General features: G+C 55.4%; 1 protein-coding gene across 2 annotated transcripts in view; it reads left to right on the forward strand.

Annotated features, from left to right (window-relative positions):
- Positions 1 to 22473, forward strand: part of JPH3 (junctophilin 3) — a 101181-nt gene that overhangs the window by 15967 nt on the left and 62741 nt on the right. The gene's annotated exons all lie outside the window — the stretch shown is intronic.

A 22473-nucleotide genomic window follows, 5' to 3' on the forward strand; every position in this document is an offset into this window, starting at 1 on the left:
CCAGAGTGGGGGCCAGGAGTGCTGTCGCTGTGCCGTGTGGGAGTTGTATAGCTGAGTTCAGGTCATCACTCTCGTGCTGGGAGGGCAGGGAAATGGGGGGCCAGAGAGGAAGCTGGGGGTTGTGGGAGGGATACCAGGTCTAAGTAGGGGTGCCTTGTCTGAGGAATGAAGGTAGTGGCTGGGTCTGGTGGGGGCTGTGGAGGCGGGGGCCAGGGATCTGGGGCTGGGTGGTCCTGTTCTTGCAGGGATTTGGAGAAGGAGCAGGTGCGGGGGTCGTGAGTCACCTATGAAACATGCTCAGCAGAGAAGCTGTGCACACACAGCTGGGGTGACAGAGCCAGACTGTCTCAAAAAAAAAAAAAAAAAAAAAGAGAAGAAAAGAAACTGGTCCCCTGGAGTGCTGGGGGTCAGCAGCTAACTTCTTGCCCTGGTGGCTGGACCTGACTTGGCACAGAATGCCAGGGCCAGCACCCCCATCTGCTCTGTGTCAGGAGGGGCTGCTGTCAGGCAGAGGTGGCTATTCCGAAATCCTACGGGAGTCGGGGAGGGAGGGTTCAGGGCAGGAACAGCCCAGACCTGGGACCCCCAGCTGGGCAAGGGGCTCCAGGGTGGTCTGGGCCTGGTTCTGAGCTCTGTGAATCCAAGGCTGAAGGGCTGGGGCTGGGGTGCCTTCTAGCTCCCAAGAGCATTGGCCAGTGCAGCCCCCAGGGCTTCCCCTCCCGATTCTCCCTCTGAGAGAAACGTACCCACCCAGTCGCCACAGGGAGCAGTTGCTATGCAGACCCCACTACGGCCTCGGTCGGTGGATGCAGCCGGCCAGGCCCACAGAAGGCTGTGGCTGAAGGGCTGGGTTTATTCTTCCCTCCAGTGAGGGTGGACGCTCCCCCAGGAACCTCGGGGTGAGAGGGTGTTGGGAAGAGCCCGTGTAGGGTTGGGGTTTGGGTGGGTGGTGGGGAGGGGAGGGTCCAGGGATGTGGGGCTCAGTAGACCAGGAGCTGTCAGAAGGGGGGCAATTCTCTTGTGGGGGCCTCGGCCACTGTTGCCTCCAGAGTCGGGAGACCTGCAGGAAAATCATGAGGAGATAGATCAAAAAGCAGCTGCTCCTGGTCTCAGCCCAGGGTGGGGGTGGATGGGTGCTCGTGGGTGGTACAGTGACCCGTTTTTGTCTCACTCTGCTGTGATCTCAGAGTGACCTTGTCTGCCTGTGGTGTTCTGGGAGATGGTTTTGGTCCAACAGAAGAATGACGCAGCCTGGCAGGAGCTCCTGTTGTCAGGGGTGCCCCTTTAGGTGCCACCTGCCCCAGAGCCACCTGCCTTCAGAGTCCTCCACTGGTCCTGTGTTTCCCTGCGCCTCCAGGACTCTTGGGAGGTGGCTCAGGGGAAGTTTCCAGAAAGCCCAGTCATTTACTTCTCTCCTCCTTGGATTGGGTCTGAGGTCAGCTTCCCCGGGGACACTCAAGCCTCTGTGAGCGAGGACAGAGTGGCTGGAGTGAGAATAGGTGCCAATGACCTTTGGTGGTGGTGGTGGGGGTGTCTCCAGCTGCGTTCCCTGCATTCCCAGTCCTCAGTGATCACCAGGTGCTGTGGTCTTGGCTGCAGAGGGGGATGTATACAGCCCCTCCTGTATACAGCGGCTGTGGCAGGACCGGGAGGGAGAGCTGTCTCCTCTGTGAGGCTGTGGCTGGGGTGGGGTGCGCCAGATCAGGCTCAGAAGTTCAGTGAAGAACTAAGGGCTGGGACCTGCAGGAGGAGCTAGGGGTGCATGGGGTCTGGGAGAGCCCCAGAGATGGTCAGGGTCTTCTGATAAATCAGAACAGCCCCCCAGAGACCCCCCACCAGAGGCCCAGTCCTGCTCCAACCCTGGGAGTGGACCAGGAGAGTGGGCTGGGCTGGGGAGATAGGGTAGCCAGTGCATTGCTCCCAACTCAGACTTCAGTCACCCTTCCAGGGCTGGCAAGGCACTGGGGGTATGAGAGGGCCCTGGGGTCCCACTGTCATGGAGGACTTGCCTTCTCTGCCTTGGCCACTACTACCTGGGTCCTGCTGGGGTGTAAGGCCAGAGGAGGACCTGGCAGAGGTCAGCTGTGGGCAGGGGAGCAGCAGCGGTGTCCAGGCCCCTCACAGGCCAGCCCTGCAGATTCTGGGCCAGTAGTGGGGGCCTCAATGGAGGGGTCACTCTGCCCACCCGGGACACTGCCCAGCCAGCCTGGGTCCCAGGGTGGGCCCTCCTTCGTCCCAGCCTCCGTGGCCCCGTGTGGCCTTCTCGGAGCTGTGTGTGTGGTCTTGCACACCGCAAACCCTCGGCACCCTCCCTGCTTGGGCGTCCCTCCCCCCAGGCCTAGCTGACGCCAGGAGTCAGTGTCCATGGAGGTCTGCCGGGGGTGGATGCTGCTGTCCTTGGCCCGTTCCTCCCTGGCGGGCTGTTCCGACATCCGGCAGGGTGGGTGTGAGGCTCATGACGGGCTCCCTGGCCAGGTCAGGCCTGGGGGGTAACCCTATCCCGGGATGTTTGCTCCCGCTGTGTGGGGACGTGCCGTTTCTGTGAGCGACAGAGTCACTGATGTGGCCAGTGGGCTGAGGCACCTTCTAGTTTAAGGAAATGCTAAGTTTCAAGTGAAGCTTGGTGAAAGTAAGGGTGCAATTTCATTCCCTAAGGAAGCAACCTCGCCTTCCCTCTGTGGACCTCTTGGGAGCTGCAGACCCCAGGTGCCGGACCCCTGACCTCACCCTCCTCCTCTGGAGCAAAAGTGGTGCCTGAAATCTGAGGCTCCCTCTCTCAGTCCCGAGCCAGTCCTGCCCAAACACCCCCACTTCGCGGGGGCCACAGGGACTCTCAGGGCAGATGTTGGGGTGTCTGTGGAGGTTTAGGGGCACAGCTTGAAAACTGTGGGGTCCTCCCTGGGGACGACATGGCCAGCTGTGGGATCCCCCCAGGTGGCAGACAAGCTTTCTGGGAAATCCTCCTCCTGTGAGAGCCCCCCATGGAGCTCCCATCATGGGAATGGAGGGTGTGGCCGTCAAACATGGCCTTGGCATTGCCAAGAAGTCTAGGTGTCCCTGCAAGCCGGGAGGGGACAGTGTAATTGTGCGGACCCTCCAGGGCTGAGGCTGGGACAGCCTCCAGAAGCCAGAATGTAGCTGTCACTCCTCAAATGGAGGGTTTCCTCATCCTCTGATTGCAGAAAAAGGGCTCCTGTAAGCCTGGCTTTTAAAAAATCCAGCTTTACTGGCATATAGTGCATACACCGTACAGTTCATCCACATAAAGTGTACAGTCCAGCGGTTTCTAGAACTTTCAGGCTTGTGTCACTCTCACCATATTCAATTTTGGAACATTTCCATTGTCTCAAGAAGAAACCCTCTACCTAGCTGTCACTCCCCCATTCCCACGCTCCCTGCCCCACAACCGAGACTCCATTTCCTGTCTCGTGGGTTTGCCCATTCCTGGTGTTTCACTTTCGTGGAGTCACCTGCTGGGTGGTCTTTTGTATGTGGCTTCTGTTGCCCAGCGTTGTGTTTTCAGGGTTCACCGGTGTGGGGCTGTGTGAGCCTACTCCTTTGTATCGCTGAGTGATGTTCCACTGGCGCGCACCGTGTTTTGTGTGAACCTGTCACCAGCTGGCAGAGTTTTGGGCTGTTCTGAGTCGTGCCGCTGTGAACGTTTGCGTGGTTTCGTGTCCTCCTTGGTGGAGGTGGCGGGGGTGGCCTGACAGGGTTGCAGGGTAGCTCTGGGCCCAACTCTCTGAGAAGAGCCGTTAAACACATACCCAGAGCTTCTTTTATTTTTTACTTTATTTTATTTTTTTGAGACAGAGTTTCACTCTTGTTGCCCAGGCTGGAGTGCAGTAGTGCATTCTGGGCTTACTGCAACCTCCACCTCTCGGATTCAAGCAATTCTCCTGGCTCAGCCTCCTAAGTAGCTGCGATTACAGGCAGCTGCCACCATGGCTGGCTAATTTTGTATTTTTAGTAGAGACGAGGTTTCCCCATGTTGGCCAGGCTGGTCTTGAACTCTTGACCTCAAGTGATCTGCCCACCTTGGTCTCCCACAGTGCTTGGGATCATAGGTGTGAGCCACTGCGCCCGGCCTTATTTATTTATTTATTTTTGAGACGGACTTGCCCAGCCTTATTTTATTTATTTTATTTTGAGACGGAGTCTTACTCTGTGAGCCGGCACACCTGGCCCACAGCTTCTTTTAAAAAGAGACTGCTGGGCTGGGCAGTCTCTTTTAAAAAGAGACTGGGAGGCCAAGGTGGGCAGATCACTAGGTCAGGGGTTTGAGACCAGCCTGCCCAATATGGTAAACCCTTATCTCTATTAAAAATCCAAAAACAAAAAATAAATTAGCCGGGCATGGTGGCATGCACCTGTAATCCCAGCTACTTGGGAGGCTGAGGCAGGAGAATCACTTGAACCCAGGAGGCAGAGGTTGCAGTGAGCCAGGATTGCGTCACTGTACTCCAGCCTGGGCAACAGAGTGAGACTGCATCTCAAAAAAAAAAAAAAGAGACTTCTGGGAGCTGAGTCTTTTCTGGGGTCCCACCTGGGGACTGAGCACTGGACATGGCGAGGTCTGTGGAGGAACCAGAGTGATGGTGAGAGCTGTGACTATTGGAACACGCAGTTGGTGCCAGGCATCTGAGTCATTCCTGAACCCTCAGCGTTCCCTCCTCGGGGGTCCCGGCCAGTCCCTACCCTCCTCCTCCACACCTGCCCCAGCAGCCTGCAGGTCACCTGGGCTCAGCCCCATCGTCAGCCGCCGGGGACCCACCTGAGAGGTCTGAACCCTGCTGTCAGGGCTACAGGGTCATGGGCCATTTTCACAGAAGGGCTGCTGAGCAGTAGGAGCAAGGCCAGCACGCACTCTGCAGCTGAGGCCTTGAGAAGGAAGTGGCGAGGAGGAGGAGGAGGAGGAGGGGGAGGAGAAAGAATAAGGGGGGAGGGGGAGGAGGAAGAGAAGGAGAGGATAGAGGGGAGGAGGAGGAGGAGGAGGAGGGGGAGGGGGAGGAGGAGGAGAAGGAGAGGATAGAGGGAGGAGGGGGGGAGGAGGAGGAGGAGGAGAGGGAGGACTGGCCCCACCTGCTGGCCTGTGTCTCAGAGTGCAGACCAGGGGGACATGAGGATCTCACAGGGATTCCTGAGGGGTCTTCATGAGGCTGTAACAAATGTTATGCCAAACCCCTGTCAACTCCAGTGGGCACGGCACAGGGTTCAAGGGCTAAAGCAGTGGCCAGGGCTAGCAAAAGACACCTGGGGTTTATTGGGGGCCACAGGGCGGGGCAGAGGGGAGGAGAGTGCGGCCGGCTGCAGACAGCGCGAAGTTCATATGGCACGTTCACCCCGTACCCTCCGCTAACCGCCTCCACCTGGCAACCTTCATTCAACCCACACTCAGGGCCTCAAGCCCCCGCACAGCACAGGTTCCACAAGACAGGCCCAGGGCTCAGATGTTCCTCATAGCCAAGGAACCAACCTCCAGCCTGGCCACTCCCGGGTTCCTTAGCTCAGGTTGTTCTTGGGGAATGGGTAAGTGACTGCAGTGGGGGGCGTTTACCCTACAGCAGGTGTTTGGTGGGGGAGGAGTCTCCTCGGGGGTGCCAAGAGCAACAGTGGCCGGGGTCTAGCGTCTGCGGGGCCACTCTCGTTACTTTGTGCTTAGGGTGTCCTCAGCTGGGCATGGTGGCTCACGTCTGTAATCCCAGCACTTTGGGAGGCCGAGGCGGGTGGATCACGAGGTCGGGAGTTCGAGACAAGCCTGACCAACATGGTGAAACCCTGACTACTAAAAATAACAAAAATTAGCCAGGTGTGGTGGTGGGTGTGTCTATAATCCCAGCTACTTAAGAGGCTGAAGTGGGAGAATCGCTTGAACCTGGGAGGCGGAGGTTTCGGTGAGCCAAGATTGTGCCATTGCACTCCAGCCTGGGCAACAAGAGCGAAACTCTGTCTCGGAAAATAAAAGGGAACTGGGTCTTCAAGGCAGCCCTGTGGGTAGGAATTATTCGTATACTGTATTTCATTTTACACACGTGCAGACTGAGGCTGCCTCTCTAGTCCCAGGCTGCACGGTTATCCCCATGGAGCTGGGATGCTGGTGTCTTAGCCTGGAGCCTATGCGCACAACACGCACCCTCCTGCCTCTCCTGACCAAGAGTCCTCCAAGAGGACTGGGGCTCTCCTTCCAGCACCAACACGGCCGTTGAGCCCAGCGCCCAGGAAGCTGAGGCCTGAGGCTCAGAGACAGGCTCCGAGGGGTGTGGGGGCCTCTGTGCCCAGATTTTCCCTGAGGCGCTGGCTCATAGCTCCACATCTCCAAGGGCCTGCCTGAGCCCGGGGCTCCAAGCCATGCCCTGAGGGGACGGACTCCCTTCCACACAGTCCTCAGCCTGAGAGTGTCACACTCAGAGCCCCCTGGCCTGTGGGGTCCTGCATGTTCAGAACCCTGGTACTTGGGAAAAGGAGGTGGTTGGAAATACCCATGTTCCAAGGGAAAGTGGCGGGAGCGGGTGCCTGCTGGGGGCCAGGAAGTGAAGACATGAGCTTCACTCATGCGCAACTCTTGAGCAGCAAGACTGTCGGTCCTAAAAGATCATGTAAAAAGAGTAGGGCATGGGGGCTCATGCCTGTAATCCCAGCACTTTGGGGAGGGCAAGGTGGAAGGATCTCTTGAAGCCAGGAGTTCAAGACCAGCCTGGACAACATAGTGAGGCCCCATCTCTATTTATTTTAAAAAATAAATTTTTGAAGATAATTTTATAAGAAAAAGATGGTTGGTTCTGAAATAAGAATCACCTGGGAAGCTCTTAAAAGCCTCGTGTCCCGGCCTCCCCCAGCCCTGCTGAATCAGCGTCTCTGGGCCGGAGGGCAAGGCCAGTCATTAGTTTCCAACGTTCTCCAGGTGATTCCAACTCAGACCTCTGCTCTAGAGCTGTGGCTCAGCTTGAGGAGCATTGGGGCCCCTGGGGGGGTGTTGAACCCAGGTTGTGGGGCCCCAGTCCCCAGTTCCTGATGTAGCTGTTGGGGTGAGCTGAGAAACCGCTGCAGAGCCTGCTTTTCGGAGTTTCCAGGTGGCACCACCAGCTTGAGAGGACCTTGGTGCCACTGTAACGATAGCAGCAGTCTCCGGAACCTTCCGCAGGCCTCTGTGTGCTCACAGGTTAGACCACCGAGACCACCGTGCACCAGACCCAGTGTGGGCCTCGTGCGCAGTGCTGTCTAACTTGGCAAATGCAGATGCGTTCCCCCAGTGCCCTCGGAGGTGGAAACTGTGGTCCTCATTTCACAGGAAAGGACAGTGAGGGGACCGTGACCACTGTTAGTGCTGGCATCTGGCTCCAGCTCCCGGGCTCTCATCCCTTTGCTATGCTTCTCCTTTGCAGATTGGAGGGAATGATTTTTATCCCCATCGAGGCTCAGAGAAGTCAAAGTCTTGTGTCAGGGGTCACGTGTCTAGGAAGCCAACAGACCGGATCCAAGCTCAGATCTGCCCGACTTCTGGCCATGTGGGTGGGGAGTGGGGGGTCTTGTTAGAGAGGGAGCAGCCCTGCCCTGCCCTGCCCTGCCCTGCCCTGCCTTTGGCACCATCTCTGCACAGGTAAAAGCATCCGCCACGCACCAGGCAGGCCACCCTGCACCTCACAGGCATTTCCACTAACCCTGCTGTCTGCCAGGCCAGCCCATGGGCCCCACTGCCTCCTGAGCATTCCCAACAGCAGAGCTCTGGGCAGTGAGGGGAGCATGGGTCCCTATGGGCAGGCCTGGGAGGGGCGCCCTTCTGTGCTGCGTCCCCTCCCTGCCTCCCCTGTGCACACCCACATGAGAATTGGGGTGAGAGGGCCCCAGGGAGGAGGGAGGAAGCCCAGGAAGCCAGGGTTGAGGGCAAGGGTCAGTTCCTGCCTGCCCAGGCCCCACAAGGCACACGTGAGGCTAAAATTTTGGAAGGCAGCAAGAGGACACCAGGTCTTCTGGGCCTGTGTGTCTCATCTGCCCACCCGGGAGAGGACGGCGTTGGCGTGGATAGGTCAAAAGGGGTATCACGACCCTCCCACAGCCCAGGACAGGACGGTCCTCGGGGACCAGAGCCCCCATGGTGGGTACTGGGCTGCTACCTTGGGTGGTGCTCTCCCCAGCTGTCGCTCTTCAGAGCAAACACCCCTCGCTGGCATCTGCCCTCCTGGGTGAGTGAGTGAGGGAGGGAGGGTCTGGGTGGGCTGTGGCATGATCAGAGCCAGAGCTGGCCTTCATATAGGGCGTGAGTTTTGGAAGCAGACACGCCTGGTAGGGGTCCTGGCTCAGAAGCTGCCCCGACATTAGCACCTGGGCAAGTGGCTTAACTTCATCACTGAGTGTTGGCATCTGTAAAATGGGCATGACAATATGCTAATGTCTCCCTTGCGGGGCTGTGCAAGGTCGATTCAATGGCCTGTGGAAGCCCCTAGCGTGGTGAGCGACGCTGGCGGCATCAACCTTAGTGGTAGGTGGAAGGAGAGCCTTGCTCTCCCCGTGAGGTTGCAGTAAGAGAAAGCAGAGTCGGTCCCCAGCGGGTGTGGCTGGGAGGATGTTCCAGGACCAGTGGGAGCACTGGGGGTCACTGTGCTCCCAGTGGAGAGGGCTTCTGATAGGGTCTACAGCTGAGCCCCACTTCTCAGCCTTGCCCTGAACCCAGAAATCAGCCAGAGTCACTGCATGTGGGGCTTCCCAGTGGGATGGGAATGGGGATGAGAGGGGAACAGAAAGGCTGGGTCCAGAGTCTCCCAGGCTCCTTCCAGGCTCCAGGGATAGCCTGCAGGTGGGGCTTGGGTCTCCACCTCTTGTTGCTGTGTGGCCTTGGGTAAGTGACCTCAGCTCTCCAAGCCTCGGCGTGCTGTGGGGGAAGTCATGCCTGCTGCTGTCTCGGTGTTTCATGAGTGCTGCTGAGCAGCAGATGCCAGCAGACTGTCCTTCAGACGTGGCAGCTGGATGGGGTTCCTGACTGCTGGAGTGGCTCATGAAGGTTTTTCTGTCCCTCTCAGGCAGCTGATGCAGGATATTTAGTAAAGATAACGCATATTTAAAAGAATGCTGTGTATTCTGAGATTTGGCCCATCCCATATTTGTAGGGTATTTTTTTGGGGGGTGGGGGAGGAGTCTCTGTGTGTTGCTTGGGCTGGAGTGCAGTGGTGCAATCTCAGCTCGCTGCAACCTCCACCTCCCAGGTTCAAGTGATGCAACCTCCACCTCCCAGGTTCAAGTGATTCTCCCTCAGCCTGCCGAGTAGCTGGAATTAAAGGCATTGGCCACCAGCCCTGGCTAATTTTTGTATTTTTAGACGGGGTTTCACCATGTTGGTCAGGCTGGTCTCAAACTCCTGACCTCGTGATCTGGCCGCCTCGGCCTCCCAACTTTGTGGGTTTTTTTTTTTTTAAAGAATTGATGTGAAAAAGACATTGCCTTTATTTGTAATTGCTAAAAGTTGGAAGCAACAAAGATGCTGTTAGATAGGGAAGCCGATCAGCAAACCGCGGTGAGCAGCGGGAGGACGCAGAGCAGGTGCTCCGAGGGAGAAGCCCATGTGAAGAGGCCGTGTCCTGCGGGGTTCCACCTCGACGGCATTCTGGAAAAAACAGTGACAAGATCGGTGGTTGCCCAGGGTTGGGGGCGGGAAGGGCTGGACAGGCCGAGCCGGGAGGATTTGTAGGGCAGTGAAACTACTCTGAGATGCTCTAATGGCGAGTGCGTGTCAGGATGCCTTTGTGCACACCGTGGAAGGCATGGACCCTGATGAAAACCGTGGCTCTGGGTAATAACGGATCAGTGTGGGCCCATCAGTTGCAACAGATGTCCCACAAGATGCTAATATCAGGGGAAGTGGGGCGCGAGGGGGTACAGTGTATGGGGACCGTTTGTACTTTCCACTCATTTTTCTCTAAACCTAAAACTGCTTTTAAAAAAAAAAAAAGAGACCTGTTGTGATGAACCAATGTGGAAGAAGCAACGTTGGAACATGCCCCGAGTCCACGCTGGGCGCCAGCTGGGGTGTGGCAGCTCCCCGAGGTTGACTTTCTCTGAGTCTTGTCCTCACAGCACAGGTTAGCGGACCTCCAGCCCCCACCCTGGAGGCACTGGCCTTCTGAATCCCCTCACACCTGGGTGGGGTCAGGACGCACCTGGGTCCCATTTGCTGCTCTCCTCGGGGTGAAGACGCACCTGGGTCCCATTTGCTGCTCTCCTCGGGGTGAAGACGCACCTGGGTCCCATTTGCTGCTCTCCTCGGGGTGAAGATGCACCTGGGTCCCATTTCCTGCCTGCATCTGGGGTCAGCGGCTGTTCTTGGCACCTCCTACCCTAGGGTGGTGGTGCCTTCACATGATGCTTGTGGCCTTTGGCATGTCCAGCCTGTCACAGTCATCTTCCTCGCCCTCAGACCTTCTGACACCACCTCTGCTGTCTCCTCTCCCCTTGCTCTTCTGAGGAGATTGTGGACCTGCCCTGCTGGCGCCCTTTCCTGGCATTCCCCACCAGCCTTCCAAAGACACAGGGAAAGGGCATACGCCAGCCACTCTTCCATGGGGAGCAGGACTCCACCCACCTCAACAATGTAGGAGTCCCCTCTGAGCCTTGGTTTCCACGGCTGGAAAAACAAGGTTAATGTCACTATTGTGAGAATCTCCTCGTAAAGGCATCTTCCCATCCTGTCCTCTTTAAAATTTTTAATCCTTACTGATGAGATATTATGTGCCCATAGGTTTAGGTGTCATTTGGTGCTAAAAACAAACTTGAGTTTGGAGCAAAAATCATGTGCGTCTTTGGAGACTGACCACATCTCCAGCTGCACGTTTTGCCGTTTCCTGTGTCAATGTGACTTGTAGCCGTTACCTGTTGACTTCCTGCTGTAGTCGATGGACATTTCCAATCTCTTAGACCCTGTCCTGCTCCCACACCAGCTGTGTTCAGTATTGCGTTATCATGTTTTGTGTTAAATCCATACTTGATGTTTTCATTATGGCTGTGTAAGTATTCTTACTGCCAAGCCCAGCAATGGAGTCTGATTCTATAGCGTTCTCATGCATAACCTGAGTTAGTAATTGTCTTGCTTTTTTTCAATTGCACTTTTCTTTAGATCACCCCTTAGTTCTTTTTTCACCTTTGAACTTCTCAGTGAAACACTTCTTGAAGGTACGTTGTGCTAGAGCAGTCAAGCCAGATTCTCTCAGTAGCACACAGATGTACAAATATGTTTGTTTATTGATTGATTGCCTTCTTCCCACTTCTCCCCCATCTTCCTGGATATGTCCTTCACTTCCCATGTGTTTGGTCTCCTCATGTTGCCTTTCATGGTTTCCTCCCTCATTTTGATGGAGGACATCCTGGGGTAGCTTTTGAAGAAAGGATGCATGGAAGATAATGTTTTTGTCACTTGATTATTCGGTAAATTGGTGTGTGTAGAATGCAAGGTTGAAAATCATTTTTGCTCAGAATTTGGGGTGCAGTTTTCCACTGACTTCTAGGTTCAGTGTTGCTGTTGAGAAGCCCATGCTGTTCTGAGTCTCAGTCCTTCATTTGTGGTCTGTTTTTTTGTCTGGAAGCTTTTACGGTCTTTGTTGTCTGAGTTTTGAATTTCATGCCACTTTGTCTTAGTTGGGTGTCTCTCCCCTCGTATCTCTGAGCCCTCCAGTCTGGACACTCACACCCTTCCGTGCCAGGAGACTTCCCTGTTTAAATTGTTGCTCATTTTCCTTCCCTGCGTTCTATTTCCCTGTCCTTTTTTTAAAGAGATGGAGTCTTGCTGTGTCATCCAGGCTGGAGTGCGGTGGCATGGTCACTGCAGCCTCCACCTCCTGGGCTCCAGCCCCTCCTGAGCTGAAGCACTGGGACTCCAGGTGTGCCCCACTATACATGACTGATTGAAACAAAATTCTGGCCGGGTGCAGTGGCTCACGCCTGTAATCCCAGCACTTTGGGAGGCCAAGGCAGGTGGATCAGTTGAGGCCACGAGTTTGAGACCAGCCTGGCCAACATGACAAAACCATGTCTCTACTAAAAACACACAAATTAGCCGAGTGTGGAGGCATCGGGGTCTTCTGGGGAACCTTTAAATTTCTGACTGTTTTGCCTACCGCTTTTTTGTTGTAGTTTCTGAAAGATTTTCGTGATTTTTATCTTCCAGCTAATTTACCAAAATGTTTCCTTTAGCTACCATACTTTTAATTTCCAGGAGCTTTTTTACCCTGGTCTTTTTTTTTTGAGACGGAGTTTCGCTCTTGTCTCAAGGCTGGAGTGCAATGGTGCGATCTCGGCTCACCGCAACCTCCGCCTCCTGGGTTCAGGCAATTCTCCTGCCTCAGCCTCCCGAGTAGCTGGGATTACAGGCACGCGCCACCATGCCCAGCTATTTTTTTGTATTTTTAGTAGAGACGGGGTTTCACCATGTTGACCAGGATGGTCTCGATCTCTTGACCTTGTGATCCACCTGCCTTGGCCTCCCAAAGTGCTGGGATTACAGGCTTGAGCCACCGCGCCCGGCCTTTTTTTTTTTTTTTTTGAGATGGAGTCTCACTCTGTCACCCAAGCTGGAGTGCAGTGGCACAGTCTCGGCTCACTGCAACCTCCGCCTCTTGGGTTCAAGTGATTCTCCTGCCTCAGCCTCCCAAGTAGCTGGGATTACAGATATGTACCACCACACCCAGCAAATTTTTGTATTTTTAGTAGAGATGGGGTTTCACTACGTTGGTCAGACTGGCCTGGAACTCCTGATCTCAGGTGATCCACCTGCCTCAGCCTCCCAAAGTGCTGGGATTACAGGTGTGAGCCACTGCGCCTGGCCAGTCTTTCCTTTTTAATTCCATTTTTTTTCATTTTCTATTTTATCTCCGAGGATTTAAATTCTGGTTCCTTGATGTCTTCTCCCACCCACTGCATTTTTTGATTCCCCTTAACTTTTTTAAAAAACTCATTTGTATGTTTTTGTCTTTTTCTTCCCTGCCCAGGCTCCTCATGTCTGAGGACCCTTGACTGTTCATGTATTGAAGCAGGGTACCAGAAGGCTGAGTGGAAGCCTCAGTGTGTGGCAGCCTTCGCTTCTGGCTGCAGCCTGTTTTTCTTAGAGGAATTTTCCACCTCTCTCCTGGATGAAGTCATTCTCCCTTTTTGGGTGGGGAAGCGGGCAGGGTCTCGATTCAGAATGAGCACTTCCTCACTGCCTACTGAAGCACTGGCAAAAAAAAAAAAAAAAAAGCAGGGGGGGAAAAACAATGAGCACTTCTGTGTCAGTCCTGTGCCTCCCCTCCTCCTCTGCCTGGTGCCTCTGGGGTGGGCTTGCGTGAATCTGTTTGCCTAGAAACTTTCCTTCCTGGGTCTGCAGAAGGAGAGAGAACATTCTTCCTTTCATTCATTATTGATATTTTCTCAGCAATCTGGCTTTTTATCTTCTCTCTTGGTTTGTCCTAACTTGAAGAGATGGCGTCTTGCCCTGTCACCCAGGTTGGAGTGCAGTAAGGTGGTCACTGCAGCCTCGACCTCCTGGGCTCCAGCCCTTCCTGGTCTGAAGCAGCTGGAACTACAGGTGTGAGCCACTACACATGACTAATTTGAACAAAATTCCGGCCGGGCGTGGTGGCTCATGCCTGTAATCCAGGTACTTTGGGAGGCTGAGGCAGGCAGATCACATTCGGTCAGGAGTTCAAGACAGTCTGACCAACATGGTGAAACCTCAACTCTACTAAAAACACAGCAATTACCCAGGCTTGGAGGTGTGCGCTAGTAATCCCAGCTACTTAGGAGGCTGAAGCAGCAGAAATGCTTGAACCTGGGAGGTGGAGGCTGCAGTGTGCCAAGACTGCACCACTACACTCTAGCCTGAGCCACAGAATGAGAGTGTCTCAAAAAAAAAAAAATTTGATAAAGACGGGGTCTTGCTGTGTTGCCCAGGCTGGTCTGGAACTCTTGGACTCAAGCAGTCCTTCCACCTCAGTTTCCCAAAGGGCTGGGGTTGCAGGTGCCAGCCACCACATCCGTCCTGTCCTAACTGTTACTTCACGATTTCTATAATCACCTTGCTAGAGACAGAGTTCTGTTTCCTTGTGCTGCCATCACAAAATACCACAGACAGTGTGGCTTGACCCACAGTAGATTTCCTCGCAAGTTCTAAGGCGGGAAGGTCCTGGTCAAGGTGTGGGAGAGTTGGTTTTTCTTTGTCTTCATGGACTTGGCCCTCTGTGTGCCTCTGAGTCCCTTCTTAGAAAGACACCAGACCTATTGGATTAGGGCCCCCAGGGCCTTCATTTTTAACTCAGTCACCTCGCTAAAGATCTTGACTCCAAACAGTGTGACATTCTAAGGTGGCAGAGGGTGAGGGGTGGCTGGGTAGGACTTCAACGTTCCCATTTTGGAGAAACGCAGTTAAGCCAATAATGAACTCCAGCGGACACAACTATTCAGAGTTCTGCTGAGATTAAACTTTATCCGATGGGCTGGGTGCGGTGGCTCACGCCTGTAATCCCAGCACTTTGGGAGGCTGAGGCAGGTGGATCACCTGAAGGCAGGACTTGGAGACCAGCCTGGCCAACATGATAAAACCCTGTCTCTACCAAAAATATAAAAATCAACTGGGCGTGGTGGCGGGCACCTGTAATCCCAGCGAATCGGAAGGCTGAGGCAGGAGAATCACTTGAACCCGGGAGGTGAAGGTTGCAGGGAGCTGAGATCACACCACTGCACTCCACCTGGGCAACAGTGAGACTCCATCTCAAAAAATAAGCGTCTAATGTTGGTCGTAACAACATGGGGGACATGGGTGCTCTTACAGTGTTTTCCGAGGATGGTTTGTTACAAACCGTAGCACCAAAGTCTTCCTTTTGACCAAGCAATTTCATTGTAGGAATCGATCCTAAGGATAACATTTAACAGCATGAAAAGATTAGCTGTCGAGACGGAGGAGTGACCTGAATGCCTTGCGGCATAGGATTAGCTTGTAATTTATGTGCTTGTGAAACACCGTGCATTGGATGGGGCCTCCGTGCAGCCGGGGACGAAGTGGGCGCAGAGAGACAGGAGGGCCAGGGCAGGGGCGGGGCATGGGGCCGCCCCTGGAGAAAGGAGCCCTGGACCTTTGTGAATGCCATCTCTTGGCCAGCACAGGGCTCTCCCCATCCTGTTGGACCTGTGCCCGGGGCCTGGTTGCTGCAAGCGTTCCAGAGGGGGCACAACAGGCAAAGACCCCAAGGAAAAGGGTCTGTTCTGGGGCATCTTGGGCCGAGAGGAGGTTCAGGTGACCGAAACGCATCCAAAGTGACTCAAGTGGAAGGTGGGTGCTGGGCGATATGCAGGCCTGAGGGGTGTCAGAGCCGGGAACAGGGAGGCCATGGGAAGCCCACGGGAGCCAGTTCTGAGTCCCCTCTGAGGGTGGAGGCCTGGCTGCCTTCCTGGTGATGCCTGTTTCTTCCTTTCTCTGCGGGTTGGCTTCTCTGCCTCCCCGCCTCCAGGTGGGAAGGGGTCCTGCTGGCTTTATCTGCTCCCAGCTGCAGAGCCAGCTCCTTGGGCTCCCCTGCCCTGGGCAAATACTGGTGTGGCTAGGAGAGCTAATTGGGGTTTGGTCAGCTGTGATGGGAGGGGGGCGCTCTGGTCTGTGCCCACCCACAGGAAACAGGCCCTATAGGAGGCAGGTGAGGCCGGCCAGCGTGAGTCAGTGGTCCAGTCCAGAACAGAGGCTGTGACCCGCCAGGATGGGAGAGAATGGGCTTTGGGGTTGGGCCTCAGCCCTGAGTGGGCAGGCCGAGAGACCCTCTGTGGGCAGGTTTCAGTCTGACACTAGCTAGGTGACACTGGAGAGTGAGTTTACCTGTCTCGGCCTCAGTTTCCTTCTCTGTTAAGTGGAGCTCTGAGGTCCCAGGGCAGCATGTGCCATGAAAGGGGACCTCTGCCTGCACGAAGCTCGGGAAATGTTTCCCCTTTCCCTCCGCACTGGACTCTGGGATGGTTGTGTTACCCTCCGTCGGAAATTTTGCCTGCTGGTCCTCATGGGTCGGGCCACGCCCAAGTGAGTCTTTCCCGGGTGGGTTGTGGCCACGAGCTCAGGTCTGCAGTGGGCTCCTTGCTCCTCCCAGCAAAGGGCTGGCCTTGCCCCACCCTGGGGCCTCTCAGATGCTCTTTGGAGGTGTTGACCTGGGTTGCCCCTGCACCGGCCATGGCCCTGAGGAGGTGGAGCACACAGTGGGGGCTGCACTCTCCCAGCGGGGACCCGAGGCTCTGAAAGTAATGTTTTGGAAAGAACGTCAGCTGACGTGCTGGGCTTCAGAGGAGGAGGAAAAGCACGTGTGTGAGATGTGCGGGCCCTGGTGAGAGACAGGCAACAGTAGAGCCCGTCGGCCACACGTACCCGCAAGGCCAGGGGCCTGGGCTCAGCCGGCTCAGGGGTATGCTGGCCCGGGGCTTCCGGACCCAGATGATGCCACTGACCATGCAGGCCAGGCACTGAGTGACCATCCCAGCGGATATCGGAGCAGTGTCCCCTGACCATTAGGAATGCAGCTTCCTTGGCTGAGCCAGCCTGGCAGAGTAGGAAGGGAGGGCCATGGCCCTGTGGGGGATGCAGCCACAGCTCGAGTGACACCTGCTGGCGGGCTCATCTCGTCTGCTCTCCTCCGCGAGTCTGTGGTGGTTCTAGTCCGGCAAGGTTTAGGGGGTTTCTTCCTCACCTGAGGTCTGTCCACACCTCCTGACCGCATCTCATGGTGTTTGGGCCATCGGTGGGTGAGACGGCCGCAGTGGAGCTGGGGGCACCTGTGTGTGGAGGCGGCACCAACACCCCCTGCAGCCACACCCTCCTGAGAGGGCGTGGAAGGAACCAGGGCACCCCGACCAACCCACTTGCGTCTGGGGTATCTTCCGGGGCCCCAGGGCTGGGGCGACTGGAGCAGACAGCACATAATTCAGCTCTGGGGGCCATGCTGACTGAGACAGACCCTTGCAGTGGCCCGCAGGGATGGGCTTTGTCCCCCAAGCACTGGGTCCTGGCTTTTCGCATACAAGCATGCAAGCGACTAGTTGGGTTCGATGGAACAGGCTTTGGGAATCAGCGCCTTGGATTTGACCCCCACAACTTTGGGTCTTGACCTGCGGAGAGGCTCCACCACCTGCCCTGGGGTGGGTGGGGGCATCTTGCATCTGCACCATCCAGCTCAGTCGCCCTGAGCCACAGCTGGCTGCCAAGCACGGGGCGGGGGGGAGCTGCTGGCACAGCCAAGGCACTGAGCCCAGACTTTTTATTTACTTAATAAGCATAAATGCAAACGGCCGGGGGTGGCCGAGCTGATGTCGAGTGCACTCAGTGACTCCTTCACAGTGGCCACCGAGGGAGGGAGGGGAACAGCTGTCGTCAGTGGGGGTCCCAGCCCATCCTCTCTCTGGGGTAAGCCCTGCCCCTCACTGCCTGTCTTGGGGCCGTGAAGCTTTGGTGCCCTCTGCTGTGGGGTGACGGGGCCAGGCTACGCAGGCAGTCATGGCAGAACTGAAGGGCGTGTGCGTTCCCGCAGCCAAACCCCTTCTCCTATCGATACCAGTTATAAAATCACAGCTGTGTTCCCACCAGGGGCAGAAACCCAACACCGTACAGTTGCAAACACGGGGCAGGACAGCTCGGTGGCCCTCGTTACTGTGTGCCGGGAGGTGTGGCCAGAGCTCCCTCAGCCTCAGCTTAAACGGAGAGGTGGGTGTGATTGTCACCCCATCTGACAGGTGGGGAAGCTAACCGAGGGCTGAGACGGGACTGACCTCCCCCAGGCGTAGTACAGGCAGCACAGTGGGACCTGCACACGGCTCTCTGGTTTTGGTGCCCACGTTCCCGGTACTGCTGGCCGGAGGGCAGCGTGGCAGGGATCAGGCCTCCACAAGGCCCTGTCGGCCATGGGAGTTCGACTCTGTTCTCAAAGCTCCTGGCACCTGGCCAGCATTCTGTTGTCGTAGGAGTTGGAAGTCTTACATCCGTATTTTTACCTTGCTGGGCTTCCACCTCCTGCTCTCCTGCCCTCACTATATTCTTTTATTTGCACAGTGTAAAATTAACCATTTTTATTTTATTTCTTTGAGATGGCGTTTTGCTCTTGTTACCCAGGCTGGAGTGCAATGGCGCCATCTCGACTCATGGCAACCTCCGCCTCCCGGATTCAAGCGATTCTTCTGCCTCAGCCTCCTGAGTAGCTGGGATTACAGGCGTGCACCACCATGCCCGGCTAATTTTTTTTGTATTTTTAGTAGAGATGGGTTTTCACCATGTTGGCCAGGCTGGTCTTGAACTCCTGACCTCAGGTGATCCGCCCGCCTCGGCCTCCCAACGTGCTGGGATTACAGGCGTGAGCCACCGCGCCTGGCAGAATTAACCATTTTGCCGTGTGCGGTTCAGTGGCATCGGCACATTCACAGTGCTGTGCGATCACCTCCTCTATCAAGTTGTAAGCCGTTTTCCTCACCCCAAAACCCCGGCCCCACGAGCAGCCACTGCTGTCACTCATCTGGCCACCATCACTTTCTGTCTCTGGATTTGCCTGTTCATGATACGGAAGAGTGAGTGAGGGTGTGTGTGTGTGTTTTAAACAAAGGCTGGTGGTACTAGGTCTCTCCCCCTCATCTTGCACCCACATTGGGCCCGGGGTGTGTCTGTGTGCACGTCTTTGGCCCCCGGGTACACGGGGCCCAGTCCTGTGCTGCACCAATGGGGAGTCTGAGGTCGTTATGAGACTCCAGTGACTCCCAGGCCCTTCTGCTCTCCTTTCCAGAGCTGGGGCTTCCTCCCTGGGATAACAGCCACCACCGGCCGTCTGTGCTTGAAGGCCGCTGCACTTCGGGGTGCCCTGGGCACATGTCGAGGGAAGACAGATTCCCTGCACTCCCGGGTCGGCTTCTTGCTTAAGGACTCTAGATGCCCGCCTCCTGGGTAGTGTTCCCACGCTGAGCTGCACTGGAGGGTGTGAGCAGCATCCGGGGGCCCAGGGCTGCAGAGGGGTTCCGTGTTGTCAGAGCAGTGCTGCTTTGAGTTTTTCTTTATGTATTTTTTTTTGAGATGTAGTTTCACTCTCATTGCCCAGACTGGAGTGCAGTGGCACAATCTTGGCTCACTGTAGCCTTCACCTCCTGGGTTTGTGCAAACCCAGGGTCCCCAGGCTCCACAGTAGCTGGGACTACAGCCACCTGCCACCACATCCGGCTAATTTTCGTATTTTTAGTAGAGATGGGGTTTCACCATGTTGGGCATGCTGGTCTCAAACTCCTGACCTAAGGTGATCTCACCTGGCCTCCCAAAGTGCTGAGATTACAGGCATGAGCCACCACTGGCCAATTTTTTTAATTAAAATAATTTTTTTAATGAAATGGGGTCTCACTGTGTTGTCCAGGCTGGCTTTGAACTCCTGGGCTCAAGTGATCCTCCTGCCTCAGCTGTGTTTTGTGTTTGTGCCAGTCCTTTGCTGGTGAACAGACATGTTCACCGGATACCTAAGTGCCTGGACCACAGGGCACAGGGTGGGGGTGGCGTTCGTGGCCGGGACCTTGCTCTCCCAGAGGCTACTGGGGAGAAACGGGAATGACCACCATGGTCCGTACACCAGGACTGCATGCAATGCCAGGAGCGGCAGGCTCAAGAATTGGGGGGGGATGGCGAATATGAGGCTCCCCCTCCCCTCCGAGGACAAGGCCTCTGTAGGAGGGGACAGGGTGGGGCTGAGGTGGGTGGCCTTGGTTCAAGGCAGAGCTTGGGGAGTGAGGAGAGTGAGGAGCATGCGGGACCTGGGGTCCCTGCTCTGCTCACCTGCTGAGAATGAGCCAGTGTTGGCCTCTGGTCTCCATGTCTGTAGAGCAGCTTCCCTGCTTCCACTCCTGTAGAATGAGAGTGACAACATCCAGCCATAGGGTGGTGTGGGTTTGGGGAGAGGACACAGATAAGGTGCCCCAGTCCCCCTTCCTGGCCCCAGCCTGGCATCCTCCCTCTATCCAAGGGAAGAAGCAGGGGTCCGCTTACAAATCTCTCAGGATGCAAAGTGTGGCCCCCAGCCTGGTGCCTCTGCAGTGAGCCCAGGATGGAAGGTAGCCTTGGGATGTGGGAGGACAGGTGAACCTGGATCCAGGCTCTGCTTCAGGTGACAGCCATGGGTTCTAACCCTGCTCCTTCTGCTTCCTGGTTGTGTGTTTTTGGGGTGGCCACAGCCCCTCTCCAGCTTAGCTGCCTCATGTGGGAAGAGAGGTGCAGGGGTCCCACCATGATCGTCATAGTTGCCATCAACAGAGCATTAGCGACTTTCCAGCACCTGAGGCAGTCGCCCTGTCATCTGTACAGCCCCATCACTTGGGGCCACAAAACTTTGGATTCCACACTTAGTTTGGATCCTGCCCTCTGTTGTGGAGGGTGTGGTGGGGGGCAGTGGGGAGGGGAGGGGCAGCGGGGAGGGGACGGCTGCTTTGCTCCAAAAGATGGCAGTGCCTGCCAGCTGCTGTAGCCTCTCTGTTTAAAAAGCAACTGGCGGAACAGGAGCAGCTGCCGCCAGCTCCCATCCATTTTGTCCTCTGAAAAGAGAGCTCAGGGGTGGCCAGGTCCTCAATTTTCATGAGACAAGAGAGATGTGAACTTTGATGTGAAATCTCTTGGTTTTGAGATGTTGCCAGGTAATTCCAATTTTTTTTTTTTTTTTTTAAGATGGGGTTTCACCATGTTGGTCAGGCTGGTCTTGAACTCTCGACCTCAGGTGATCTGCCCGCCTTGGCCTCCAAAGTGCTTGGATTACAGGTGTGAGCCACCACACCCAGCCTAGTAATTCCAATTTTCTATGAAAATGTCAGCGCGACAAATTAAACCTACATGTCCGTAAATCTCAGCCTCTAGGCCTCTGATCTGCAGCCTCTGCTACTGTGAGTTGGAAGTTTGGTGGGATGGACCCTCTGTTCTCCCCGCAAAAGCCCTTACCAGGGTGGCACATCCACTCCGTCATTGCCTGGCTGCAACGAGAAGCTGGAATGACTAATGAGACTTGAGGTTTGCCACGGCGGGCCCCGTGCTGAGGCTGGGGTGTCCTCACAGTGACCTGCGGCATGAGGAGTCTTGGTTCCATTCCACAGATGAGGAGAATTGAGGGCCAGCAGGGCCCAGACACTTGCCTGAAGTCATAGCTCACAGAGCAAGACGTGGGCCAGGTCTGCAGACCGGGTTTCTTTTTTATTTTATTGTGGTAAGAGAAATACCAAATGTGTTATGTTAGCCACTTTTCAGTATACAATTCAGTGGCATTAATTACATTCACAGCGTTAGGTAGCTGTTGTCACTATTTACCTCCAGAGTTTCCCACCATCCCGCTGTCCCTATTCAGCACGGACTCCACACGCCCCACCCCAGCCCTTGCACCCACGGTGGTAATTTCTGCATCTCTCAGCGTGACTAAGGACCCTGTGCACCTGGAAGCTTCCAATATGTGGTGTCTTTTGTGCCTGGCTCAGTTCACTCCGTATGATGTATTCAGGTTCATCCACGTTGCAGCCTGTGTGAGAATGTCCTGCCTTGTCAAGGCTGACTGGTTCCATTGTGTGGACGGACCGCATGGTCTGTGCATTTACCTGGTGATGGACTTGGGGGCTGCTGCTACCTTTCCAGCCCTGGAAACAGTGCTGCTGAGAACCCAGATACACAGGCAGCTGCTCCGGTCCCTGTCCTCCTTTGTTTTGGGGATATCGGGTCTGATGATTTTATGCCTGAAGATCATGGGCCACTGCCCGCTCCCTGTGCCCTTGACTGTCTTACATGGTGTGCCCGCTGTGTGGTCTTCCACACTCTTCTAGGATAACTCCAGCAATGGGGAGCTCACTGCCTCCCAGAGCAGCCCACTCAGTGCTGAGCATGTAGCCCACACCTGAGTTTCTGCAGCTGCTGCTTATCAGCCCCCTGGCCCAGGTTGCATCTCCTTGTCCCCACCCAGGCGCTTCCATGTTCACTCTGTGTTCTGTGGTTCTCACTCTGCACCGCAGACTCCAGTGTCTCCCTTCTCCCTCCCTGGTTTCCAAGAGGGGACAAAATCTAACCATGAGAAGCAGGATGGAGGTGTCTTCAAAAATAGCCACTGGTCATAGAAGTAAGAATGTTGGCTGGGCGCAGTGGCTCACGCCTGTAATCCCTGCATTTCGGGAGGCTGAGGTGGGTGGATCACCTGAGGTCGGGGGTTCAAAACCTTCCTGACCAAAATGGAGAAACCCTGTGTCTACTGAATATACAAAAAATTAGCTGAGAGTGGTGGCGCATGCCCATAATCCCAGCTACTCCGGAGGCCGAGGCAGGAGAATCTCGAGCTTGGGAGGTGGAGGTTGCAGTGAGCCGAGATTGTGTCATTGTGCTCTAGCCTGGGCAACAAGAGCAAAACTCCATCTCAAAAAAAAAAAAAAAAAAAAAAAAAGAAGTTGTAAGAATGCACTGTGGTGTGTCTGCCTCCACATACCCCACAGCAGGTTTCATCAAGATCGCAAGCA

Source organism: Callithrix jacchus, chromosome 20 (genome assembly GCF_049354715.1).
Source record: "Callithrix jacchus isolate 240 chromosome 20, calJac240_pri, whole genome shotgun sequence".
Lineage (NCBI taxonomy): Eukaryota > Metazoa > Chordata > Mammalia > Primates > Cebidae > Callithrix > Callithrix jacchus.